At 35.6% G+C, this 13,089-nt stretch overlaps 1 non-coding gene across 1 annotated transcript; it reads left to right on the forward strand.

The window, feature by feature from the left end:
* Nucleotides 1-8,180: 8,180 nt before the first annotated feature.
* LOC124886174 lies at nucleotides 8,181-8,287 on the forward strand. The gene has a single exon (XR_007043260.1). It is a non-coding gene; the product is annotated as a small nucleolar RNA R71 (small nucleolar RNA).
* The last annotated feature ends 4,802 nt before the right edge of the window (nucleotides 8,288-13,089 follow it).

The following is a 13,089-nucleotide window of genomic DNA, read 5'->3' on the forward strand; positions in this document are numbered from 1 at the left end:
AGGATAGGGTTACATAACAGGCTACCAAAGAAAAAGGCTAAAGGCTTAACGGGGCTGACTAAGACTATGCACCAAGGTAGGTCTATTTAAGTCAGAAATAAGGTTGTCAAAGAAATGCTTACATCACTTCATACACCCAACACCCTTTATTTCGCTTTATAGACACGCCGGGCAAGTTCTAGTCATTTATATTCATGTAGAATATATACAAATCCTCATCCTCACAGTGTATGCACAGAATCAAACCAAAGTTCCCCATCATATTGTTTATTGAATTCAAAATTAAGACAACCCATCAAATTTCATTTATCGAGATTAAATCATAAGTACTTAAATAAAAATACTCTTATGCTTATTTATACTCAAATAAATTTCGATTACTACGAAGATGGCCCATTTCACACACTCCTTTAAGATAGTGATTAGGTTCTCATAAATTTCTTTACTTCGTACGACCACTCCCCTTAAGACAGCCGGCATCTATCTATCATAGAGGATGGTAACTAACTATGACTGTTTATTCCTAATTACCAAAAAGGGAAAAGGCAAACGTAACTACTTAAAACTAAAACTTGCCAATGAGGGTAAAACATAACAATAAAATAATACTTTAAACTGAAGCAACATGTGATAAATGCCAAAGAGGGCAAATTGCAATCCACAAAGTTACTAATTATTATAGACCAGTGCTCCGAATAACTAGTACTTGCAAAATTAACATAAAAAAAATAAAATTGTTCAGCTAGAATATGAAGATAAAACTGAATACAAATCCACCACCCCACACATAAATGAAGCACTACCCCAGTGCTTCCAAATAAGCCTATGGTAGGGTGGCAGTATACTCCCTAGTCAGTCAAATGGGCTATAGCAGTCTTATCCTCAAGAGTCTTGTCCATATCATCACCATCATCATCAGCACTATCACCATCAGACTAGTCCTCTTCATCTGACTCCATGTTTGAGTCCATGTCTTTGTGCTCTTCACCAGTTGGTATATCATCATCAAAAGGCTCAAAAAAATCTGGGCAAATCCTCAACATAGTCGTAGCATGATGGCCGAGTGGATAATCAAGCTCTACAGCATGGAGCTCCTCTGCTGTTGCTGGTCTACCTTCGATATTCGACATCATCATCATAAGACCATACAGCCTGCCCAATACCTCATCAATCCTCATTTGTTACTCCAACATGGTCAAAATCAGTCCAGTTACCCCAAATGTATTCCTTGCAGTAGTTATATCTATAGGGAAAGTGATAACCTCGGGCTTGTAATCTAGCTCCTCTTCATCCACCCTGTGCCTTCTAAAAAATCTAGTAACCAAACCTCCAAATCCAAAACTACGCCCCACCTGGGTATGCACCTTTTTAATCACAGAAAAAATCACATTACCCAGATTTATCTCCACATCCGAACACATCAGGCATAGATCAAACATACCCTATCCCAAGTAACCTCCATGATATACTTGCTTTGAATCAAGCATGAATAAAAAATATGACCCTACATCCTTGCTTCCTTATTTATCTGAGCATAAGGAAAGGAAGAGTACAAACCTGTAACATGATGCTTGGTCGAATGAGCTGAGGATCACTGACCACATAACAAATGTCTAATATGTGCATACGGAGGAGAAACAATAAACTGCCTCAAGAAATTTAGGTTTGCTTTTGGTATACCCAAAAAATCATTAATATCAGCTGCAGTGAATTGAATTACTTTCTCGCAAACCTTTAACAAATGTTCAGGATAAAAAAGGGTCCTAATTAGCATAAAACTCTCTAACTAAGTGCAAATTGCACTCAGTCAGCTAATGAAAGATAAAATTTATATTGATATCCTGAATTCTTCGTACCATGGACGGACATTCTCTCATGAGGCTGGCACGATCAATATATACCTCCGGGATGTACTTGGTATCCGTATGTTTGGAATACCACTACTTTCCATCCTTGCGTACAACTTTGAATCTGAATTTACGAACCTGCCCCCTTGAAGTGGTAGGGGGACCTAGGCACCCTAGTCAGTTGACCCTCAGATGGTCTGCTCCACTTTCTAGTAGGTGCAGAAGGTCTTGTTTTTGCATACCCCTTGCTTGGTTGTGGTTCCATTATTCCTATAAAACAAAAGATGCAACAAATATTTGAGTAAGTTAAAGTTAGGACTAGCTAAACTGAATATGCATTATGGATGACTTTGCACCCCACACTTAGTTATGAGCTAGAACACAAGCCTCAAAATCCACGGTACTCAGACTTCCCTTTGTTGACCTCACTATGACATTCAAAGACATCTTATTGCTTTGCGGAACACCACAACCATGTACTTTTCCAGAACACAAAATATCATCTCATATATTCCCATCTAATAACTTAATAGAAGACTATGAACAAGATCATGTTATTACAACATGGCGCATCAAAGGAGTAATTTTTATAGAATTATACTAACTCGACTAAACTTAAATGAAATTAACCCCAACTTTCTAAACCTTTTTGATTTACACGTCTAGCTGCAATTCCCTACATTCCGTGACCTGCAACTAACATTTGAAAAATAATTTTCCCGTAATACCATTAGCATATAACCAATCTATTATAACATCACAAAGATTACAAGACAATATCACAAGAAATGCTAAAATTGATAACATCTAAGATAGGGAAAAACAATATTAAGCCCTAAAAATGCTAGCCAATATTACAAGTAACAAATAAAAAGAAGTAAAGTTACATCTTAAAGCACATAACTCAAAGGTTGAAAGAGAAATTAAAATTTGGGAAAATTTTAGAAGGTTTTAGGAGAGAAGGTTGAGAATGTGGCGCTTGAGGGGGAAATAAGAGGGTTTAGGGTTTTGAGGTGATATTTATAGAAGGGCAGGTCGAGTTAGCTTAGATTCAAAATTTATGCCCGATTTTAACCCCCTTCACGATATGGTAGTATCGTGTAGACCTACTAGAAAATGCCAATTGACATTTAAATACACACTACGACATGCTAGATTTCACGTTAAGACACTGTAAATTGACAATTGTCAATTTTCCAAGCTACGCATCGCGTTGAAAATCATGATAGGCTATTGGAATTCAAAAATTGTCAAATCACCCATCTCCACATCACGATGAAAATCGAAAATCATTCCTGGAATTTGACAATTGTCAAAATACCCAGTCCCGTATCACGCCATTCTTCAAAATCAGATTTCCTTGTGTAATTTTCACTTTTTCTTACCTGAGAAAATCACCAATTACATATATTATTTTGCAAACCTGATTGCTTTCCTAAATTGTGGCAATCTCCTCATTTTTACTTTTCAATTCACTGCAATCTCAAACAAAAATTGTAAGTAAAAGTGGGTTGCCTCCCACTCAGCGCCTTAGTTTTGGTCGGGGCACGACTCATCTTTTTTTATTTTTCTTCTCATTTTGATTTTACAATCTAAAAATTAAACTACCTAATACAATACATGTGTGGGTTGCCTCCCACATAGTTCCTTAGTTTTCATCATTGCATGACTTAGCTCATCATCATTCATCAACAAAAGTGATAGATTCCTTGTGCTTATCCAGATGATACACCCAATAATGCTTTACACGCTGTCCATTTACAAGGAACTTCTCCGTTTTCTCTTTATTCCAAAACTCCACAGCTCTATGGGGTGTCATACACACCACTTTAAAATTTCCAGATCACTTTGATCAAATTTACCTGAAAACAACTTAAGCCATGAATTAAAGAACAACACAAGTTGTTTGGGTTTAAATTCTCTCACTTGAATTTGCTTGTCATGCCACCTTTTTGTCTTCTCCTTGTAAATCTTGGCATTTTCATAGGCGTGGAGTCTAAACTTATCAAGCTCTTTCAGTTGCAATAACCTCTTTTCCCCCTCGACAGTCATCTCAAAGTTCAGCTTCTTCACCGCCCAATATGCTTGGTGTTTCAACTCTACTGGAAGATGACACGCCTTACCATACACCAAGAGATATGGAGATGTCCCAATTGGCATCTTGTACGCTGTTCGATATGCCCAAAGTGCATCATCTATCTTCTCCGCCTAATATTTTACCTGTCCATTCACAGTTTTTTAAAGTATTTGCTTAATCTCCCGATTGGATACCTCTACTTGTCCACTCATTTGAGGATGGTACATAGTGGTAACCTTATGCGTAACACCATACTTATCAAGAAGATTTTTGAACCAGGTGTTGATAAAGTGTGTACCTCAATCACTAATTATTGCTCTTGGCGTACCAAATCTGGAAAATATGTTCTACTTCACAAACTTAAGCACCACTCTTGCATCATTAGTTGGACTCACCATAACTTCCACCCATTTAGAGACATATTCAACCGCTACAATAATGTACAAATTACCTTTTGAAGGTTGGAATGGCCCCATGAAATAGATCCCCCAAACATCTCAGACTTCTACTTCTAAAATATTATTGAGGGGCATCTCATGACACCTAGATATAGTACCCAACCATTGACATTGATCATAATTCTTTACAAAAGCCACTGCATCTTTAAATAGAGATAAGAAAAAAAACCTGATTTCAACACTTTTCTTACAGTCCTCTTACCCCCATGATGTTACATATGGAGATAAGTGGTAATTTTGTAAAACCTTTGAGAATTTATCCTCTGAAATAGACCTATGAATTGCTCCATTTGGACCCTTCTTGGAAAGGTACGGTTCATCCCAAATGCAAGCATGAGAATCATGGAGTAATTTCTTTCTTTGTTATATGGTGATTTCGGGATGACACACCTCACAATCTATCAAGTTAATACTGTCAGCCTACCATGGGAACTCAACTGTATCTAATGACAACAACTTCTCATCAGGAAACTCTTCCTTAATACTCAGAAAGTCATCCCCAATATGGTCTTAATTTTCCAGTCGTGGCAGAAGATCAACAATGTGATTTTCTGCGCCCTTTCTATATCACACCTCAAGATCAAATCCTTGAAGTAAAAATTATCCCTAATTATTCATGGCTTCACATCCTTTTTGTTCATAAGTTACTTAATGGCAGCATAGAAACTTGTCGAATGCATATACGACAACCAACATCTCTTTCTCTATAACTTTGTAGTTAAATTGAGCATCATTCAACACCTTGCTAGCATAGTAGATCGATCAAAATACCTTTTCTTTTCTCTGAACCAACACTTCTCCCACTGAAATATCACTATCATAAGACATCATCTCAAAAGGTAACTCCTCATCTGGTGCGATCAAAATAGGTGCTTTCGTCAACTTCTTCTTAAGCTTTTCAAAAGCTGTGTGGATATCAGCCCCAAACTCAAACTTGGCTTCTTTTTCTAACAATTTGCAGATGGGACTTGAAAACTTTGAGAAATCTTGAGTGTATCATCTATACAACCCAGTATGTCCAAAAAAAACTCCGCACTCCCTTGACTGTGATTGGATGAGGCAACTTTTCAATCACTTTCACCTTTGTTTTGTCCACTTCTATCCCTTTGCATGACACTTTATGGCCTAATATAATTCCTTCCTTAACCATAAAATGGAACTTTTCCCAAATCAACACCAAGTTTGTTTCTTTGCATCGAGCTAAAACTTTGTAGAGCTTTTACAAAGACTTTTAAAAAGAATTACCATACACAGTAAAATCATCCATGAATACCTCTACAAATTCTTCCACCATGTTTGAAAATATTGCATTCATACACCTCTGAAATATAGCAGGTGTATTGCACAAGCAGAAGGGCATGCGTCTGAACGCATATGTACTGTATGGACAAGTAAACGTGGTTTTCTCTTTGTCTTCCAGTGCTATGCTTATATGATTATAGCCAGAGTACCCATCCAAAAAATAATAATACTCTTGTCCCACCATTATATCCAACATTTGATTAATGAAGGAAATTGGATAGTGATCTTTACGAGTTGCTTCATTCACCATCCGATAATCTATACATATTCTCCAACCGATCACTGTACGTATGGAAACTAACTCATTATCATCATTGGTCACTACTGTCATTCTTCCTTTCTTAGGTACATAATGCACTAGATTCACCTATTTTCTATCAGAAATTGGGTAAACAATATCACTATCTAACCACTTGATAATTTTTTTCCTGACCACCTCCTTCATCAAAGAATTCAACCTTCTTTGATGCTGAAATCTAGGTTTGTACCCCTCTTTTATGTAAATGTTGTGCATGTAAGATGCTAGATTTATTCCTAAAATGTCAGACATCTTCCAACCAATTGCCTTTCTTCTCTTCTTGAGAACCGCTACAGCTTCTTTTACCTGTACATCTGATAATCCTTTAGACAAAATAACAGGCAAGGTATCTTGATCACCAAGAAAAACATATTATAAGTGAGGAGCAAGAACCTTAAGCTTTAAGTTAGGAGATTCTTCAACTGAAGGTCTGGGTGGTGGAATAATTGGTCTATTCAAAGGCTCAATCAACACTTTCTTTGTCTGGATTATAGCCAAATTCATAACTTGGACCAATTCCAATGCTTCCACATCTCTATACAGATATCAGATAAAAGAAACTGCCAATCCAGAGAAAGATCAATAACTGATATAGAAGACAACTCCTAATATATGGCTGGCAGTTTCAATGCTCTGTACATATCAAAAACCTCTACTTTATCGTGCGCCCGCATTGTCATTTTTCTAGCTTCCACATCAATGAGTGACTATATTTTTACTAAGAAGGGTTGTCCCAAAATAAATGGAGCAACTAGATCAACCTCAAATTCAAGAATCACAAAATCCACCAGAAAGATTAAAGATCCCACTTACACTAATACATCTTCAAGTGATTTATTAGCCAACTGCAATACAATAGTCATGGGTTTTGACTCCTAAGACCCATCTTCTGATACCATGACGTGGGCATGAGATTTATGATAGCACCCAAGTCACATAATCCTCGTGCACAAATACTATGACCAAAGGGTAATCTGCAAGGTGAAACTAACCTAATCCTTTAACTTCATGGGCATTTTATTTTTAATATTTGATGTGTACTCTTAAGTAAGTGCAACTATAGCATATTAAGTCAACTGGTTCTTATTTGCAAAAATATCCTTCTAGTATTTAGCATATTTTGGCACACTCTATAAAATGTCAACAAGAGAAAGGTTTACATGAACTTGTTTAAGAAGATCTAGAAACTTCTTAAAACTGGATTCCTCTTGATGCTTCCTTGCCCTTTGAGTAAAGGGTAAGGGAATAGTCTTTTTCTCCACACTAATTTTTTCACCTGCCTCTTTTTCCTTGACTTTTACTTCTGCGTTCTCTCGCACATTGTCAATAGTGACTGCAGGATTATCCTGCTCCTGAACTATCTCCTTAGTTGGCAGCCCACTCCTTTTGGTAAATGCATTCAACTATTTAGGATTAGCCTTAGTATCGCTAGGCAATGCTCTTTTTTGACTTGTATTCTGCGATCTTGCATTTTGATACAACTATAACTCCAGATTTCTTATGATCAATTATTTACTCTTCAACTCAGCTGCAAACTATGCATGTTAAGCCTTTATGTCTATCGCAAACTGTGCTTGTTGAGCTATAAACCGCTTAATCAACTCCACCATATTACTATTCAGAGCAGTCTCCTAATTATTCTGAATTGGTTGTGGATTTGATTGCACTGGTCCCTTATACTGATTTATATTTTATGCCTGATTTCTACCTCATGAGAAATTAGGGTGATTCTTCCAATTTGGATTATACGTAATGCCAAATTTTTGTTGACCCTAGAGATTTACATTCCCTACATAGTTAACTGAATCTGGATTAACAAAACATGCATCTGCTTTATGCTCGCCCCTTCCGCAAACTTCATACAATGAATATACCTATTGAACTGCATTTGCTATGTCTGCTGGTTGTATTTCACCCAACTTCAAGTTGTTGAGTTGAGTTTCATATTATTCTGCATTGCTACAATCTGTGCTTGTAATGAAGTGAACTGATCAACCTCTAAAACCCCTACAACCTTCTTGGGAGCACTCCTTGAGTCTGCATGCCATTCAGGATTCCATTGTGCAATTCGATTTAGCAAGGTATATAGTTCTTCATATTTTTTCTCTAAAGCTTGGCCCCCTGCTGCTGAATCCAAGAGAATCTTCGTATTATACTTAAGGCCTTCTATAAATGTGTGCACCAAAACATCATCCGATTGATGGTGATGAGGATAATTTATGAGCATGCCCTTGAATCTCTTCCAAGCTTGGTAGAGATTTTCTCTATCTTTCTATCTAAAACTCAATATCTCACTCCTCAATCAAGCAGTATTTTGGGATGGAAAAAACCAAATGAGAAACATCTGAGCACAATCTTCCCATTAAGTGATGGATTGATGTGGTTCAACATGTAACCATCTCTTTGCTTCCCCTATTAGAGAAAAGGGAAAGAGTGTCAATCTCACATAATCAACATTCACATCTTTAGGAATATATGTATCACTTATTTCCAAGAATATCTGTAAGTGCTATTGCGGATCCTTGTGTTAAAGTCCATGAAATTACCCCGCCGATTTCAACAATTGCACCATATTTTGTTTTAATTCCCATCGATCTCCTTGTTTAGGCTTCCAAATATTGTTAGTCCGAGATTCATAATAGGGATTGCCACCAAAAGAGTAGGTCTAGCAACTGGTTGAACACGAACAACTGGAATAATAGAAGCTGGAATATTTCTAACAATAGGATCTCATATTTCAGCCATCTGTCCCTATTGAATATAGTATTGAGCTCTTCTCCTTTGATGAAAAATTACTTCTAGTTCTGTAAAGGGCTCTACTAACTCTTTATACCTAGCCAGTCCAATGTTCAGCTAAACCTGCAAAAATTTAGCCACTAAGATCAAGTTGTTAACACTTAAACTTATTATCAAAAACAAAAAAAATATTAAACGATTTACTAATTCTATTTGATCCCTGACAACGGCACCAGAAACTAGTTTTGTCTCTATGCACACGCAAGTGTACATGATCGTGCAAGTAATATAATGACTTAGAAAGTCAGATATCATTCCCACCAAGGTCAATAAACTAGAAATTTATTTAATCTTTAGTTTAAGACAATTGGGTATTAAGTGCGTAAGGGTATCAAGATGGTTTTAATTCTATAAATAAAATGTAAATTACTAAACAAGAAATAATTAGTAACAACTAGAGAAAAGGGAGCAATCGTTGTAATCAATAATGAAGATAATTCCAGGGTTAAGGTATTTTGAACAATCATACGATTCTCTATTCTCATCACATTCTAATTGGTTATCAAGTTGATGATTCACGAGGTTTATGAAACGATCTTGGTCTCCTGACCTTAAATCTTTTTTCTTTTAAATTTTGCAGCTACAACTCCCGCAGAGATACAACTATTCTTCTGGATTCATGAAGTTGTCTTCTTTCCAGTGAACCAAGCAAGGCTTTTAGGTATATCCCTATCCTAGATGCTAATTCAAATACTTTATTTCATAAAATAATAAGAACATTGCTCCCTAAGTTGCTTGTATAACTTTCCCCTTGGAAAGCATTGTCTCATAGTAAAAGATAGTGTCATAAAATCATTCTAACGAGTAGACTAAAAATTTCTACTCGATGCAATGCTTTTAAAACTCTACCTTTTATAACACTAAAAAACTCGAGTAGACCTAGCTTACGTTTTACCTAGACAATGCTTTCCTAGGGCAAGTTATAAAAGAATTTACATTTTTAGAATGAAGTAAGGCTTCTAGGTATACCCTAATTGATTATACTCTAATTATTTTTTATTCTCACATTAGTCCCTTAGAATCCCAAAAACTGTCTTTACATTCAACAAGATTGAAAACCCCAAAATCATTTTGTACCATAGGTTTGACCCTAAAAAGCAACTTTTATTTCAAATTTACTCAATCGTCACTCACATTGTCTCTTGTGGATTCGACCCCAACTCTTATTTGGGTAAATATATTGAAAACAACTGTATTGCACTTAAATTGAATTGTAAGTTGAGCATTATAAAAAATGGTTTCATTGCTGGAAAACAATTTGGTGTATTAAGTTAGTTTGAAATTTTAGATTACTTGCTTTGGTTCAAACTTGAAAATATTTGTTTGTTATTTTCTTTTGTTTATTGAGTTAGATAGATTTTTTATTTTTTATTAATTATTACAATGACATGTTCGAATGAATTTGAGTTTGGCGGTTGGAGATCTTATCTTGATGATCCATGTCCATATTGTGATGGACCCCACTTTTGGCAAGATTGTAGATATGCTCCCCGGTGTGAGAAATGTGCACCATCTTGATATTATAGGGAGAATGACTATTCTCTATGTGGTGGTCGAGATGGACATTGGATTGATTGTCCAAATGCCCCTACCTCCATTATGCTAACGAAATTGCTAGTTTTACTTATGATTTTGATAGGTCTTAAGATCGAGAAAAGTAAGAATGAAGGATTAGAAATAGTGGTATTGAAGCAATGCTTCAACTTATCTTGGATCGGGTGGAGTCAATGGGGGAAACTATACAACTCATGCATCAATCTATGGGGGCATGTAATGAAGAAATCACAAGGATAAGAGAAGTGGGTATGGAGGATAACCTCTCAAATTCCATGGGTGTGTCCACTTTTCAAAATGAGCTCAATGTTCACTATAAGAAAGTATATAATTGGCAACAATATTTTTACGACAAAAATGATAATGTTGCCAAATATCAAGAAACAACAACTTCAGTTAATTGTGGGTACAACATAAAACTTTTATCCACAAATTTTTTCTTGTTGGCTAATATTTTAATCTTGTTGCCATATATTGTGAAAACAATAACTAATTTAAAATATAAATAATTTGGCAACAATAAACTTTTGTTGTTGCCAAAAATAATTAAATTGTTGGTAAAACCTTTAAATTTTGTCAACAAATTCATTTGTTTTGTTGCATAAAATTGGTTATCCATTAATTTTTATTTTTAGCTAATAATAAACGCGGTAATGTTTCCCTCCATCTCCTAATTTTTGGGTAGAAATACTTTAATCCCAAATCCTTTAGCAGTTCAACACTTAATCCATCAAAGCTTCAGCGTTCAAGTCAAAGCTTTCGGGAATTAATCGAGTTTCCCAACTTTCTCAACCCAGAATTAGGCTTGAAAGGTAATTATTTTTTTACCTCTAATTTCCATAGTTTTAATTAGTTTAGGGGTTTAATTTTTCATCTAAGCATATGCAATGTTTGTTAGATTTGCAATTATTTTTGGTACAAATGGATAGATGGTATCCCTAGTCACCCAGTTTAGCCTAAAAAGCCTACCATTGCATAGATGTTATCCCTAGTCACCCTCTTCGATCCTTTGGACATTTTCTTGACAAACACATTGCAAGCTGTGAACCTTTCAATTCTTATCCCTTATTTTAACGTTATCCTCCCTGAACTTAAAGGTGTAAATTAAGGCTAAAAGCGTAAGTTGGGGGTATGATTGGAAGAGGTAACTTTTGACAACAAAGTTGTAAGTGAGTGCCTAAGAGCTGAAGCATTGACAACAAATGTATAAGAAAAAGAAAGGATCTAACAAAAGAAATGAAAAAGAAAATAGGTGAACCAAGGAAATAAAAGTAGGCACTTTTATAAAGAAAAGAAGGGGCACATGGTCAAAAGTTGGATAAAAAAGTATAATATAGATGTTCAAGGAGGGTATAGTCACTTTGTTCCCAAATAATTTCCTACCCTACCCTGAACCTACATTTTAAGTTCAAAAAGCCCTTTGATATCCAACCATGTGCATTCATCGTAGTGGCGATTAAAAATAGGAGCAACCCTATAGCATGGTACTTGTTAACATCAAAATTTAATGAGTGAGTATGATTTTTGTACTTAAATTCCTTGTTGCATATTTGATAACTTGACGTGTAGAATTTCCGTTCTTGTAAGGAGAAGCGTAAACAAGTTGAGGTGGTTAATTATTTCATACGCTAAGAAATAAGGAAAAAAGGAGTATAATGTAGTTGCTGTCAAATAAAAGTCATTTATTGATTATTAGTGATTCTTGAATGATTCCTCGTTGAAGTCCTTTGCATCCTTTAAAATTATGTTGTTTGTTGAGGGGTGTCGTGAAAATAGTCTTGCCCATGTTTGAATAACTATTTTTTGTAGTAATCAAGTTGAAGTTATCGTGTTGATTTGGATCATCTAATTTGTCATAAGAGTGCATTGTCTCATAGTAAAATGTAGTGTTGCTTGAGGATAAGCAAAGCGTTAAGTTGGGGATGTTAGTGAGTGATAACGCTCAAACTACACCTCTCAATAAGAATGTAAGAGGTCGTTGTCAATATAAAACCACACTAGGTTAGGGTCAAATCCCATCAGGAATATAGTGTGAACGTAAGTCATTTGCAAATAAATCAACTGATATTTGGATGTTCCTAGAAATGGGTGGTTTTTATTTTAATAAGCAATTGTCCGTTGCTTTAATCTGTGTTCGTAATCAAGAGTTTCTGAAAAACCAGAATTATATTTATTAGGGCTTCAGGTACTTGACAGATGCTAACGGTGATTCAAGATTCTCACGGTAGGTAGGACAACAAGTTATCTTTATCGACATTATGCTTAAATGTCTCTTGACATACTTAAGCATTTAATTACCTAATCCTCTGGGACATAGGGAATTTATATCCACTGCCCAGATTTTACCTCAGGTAAACAAAGCTTGTTACAGCGCTGATTATTAAACGGAGAATTGCAAAGTCCCTATCGATTACTCACTTCCCACTATATTTGATTTCTTTCTCAAGCAAACCAAAGAAGGTGTTATCTATTGCTTGCAACCAACAGACATTAACTAAAACCTCAGAATTATCAAGAAATCCTACCACCTTTTGAATCTTGAACACTTAGCTCCTTATCAATACCTAACCCTAATCCCATAATTCAGGTTAAAGGAAATTAGCCACTCATAATGCTAAAATCAAAACAACAAGTTGTATTCATTCTTGGAAGGTTAAACTTACCACAAGAAGAATAATAACTAGTGAATTGCAGATTAGATCACAAAGAAAAATTCCAGAATAATGATAATAATCTCTTCAAAGTATTTGCTTTTTC

This window comes from Capsicum annuum, chromosome 7, assembly GCF_002878395.1.
Source record: "Capsicum annuum cultivar UCD-10X-F1 chromosome 7, UCD10Xv1.1, whole genome shotgun sequence".
Classification (NCBI taxonomy): domain Eukaryota; kingdom Viridiplantae; phylum Streptophyta; class Magnoliopsida; order Solanales; family Solanaceae; genus Capsicum; species Capsicum annuum.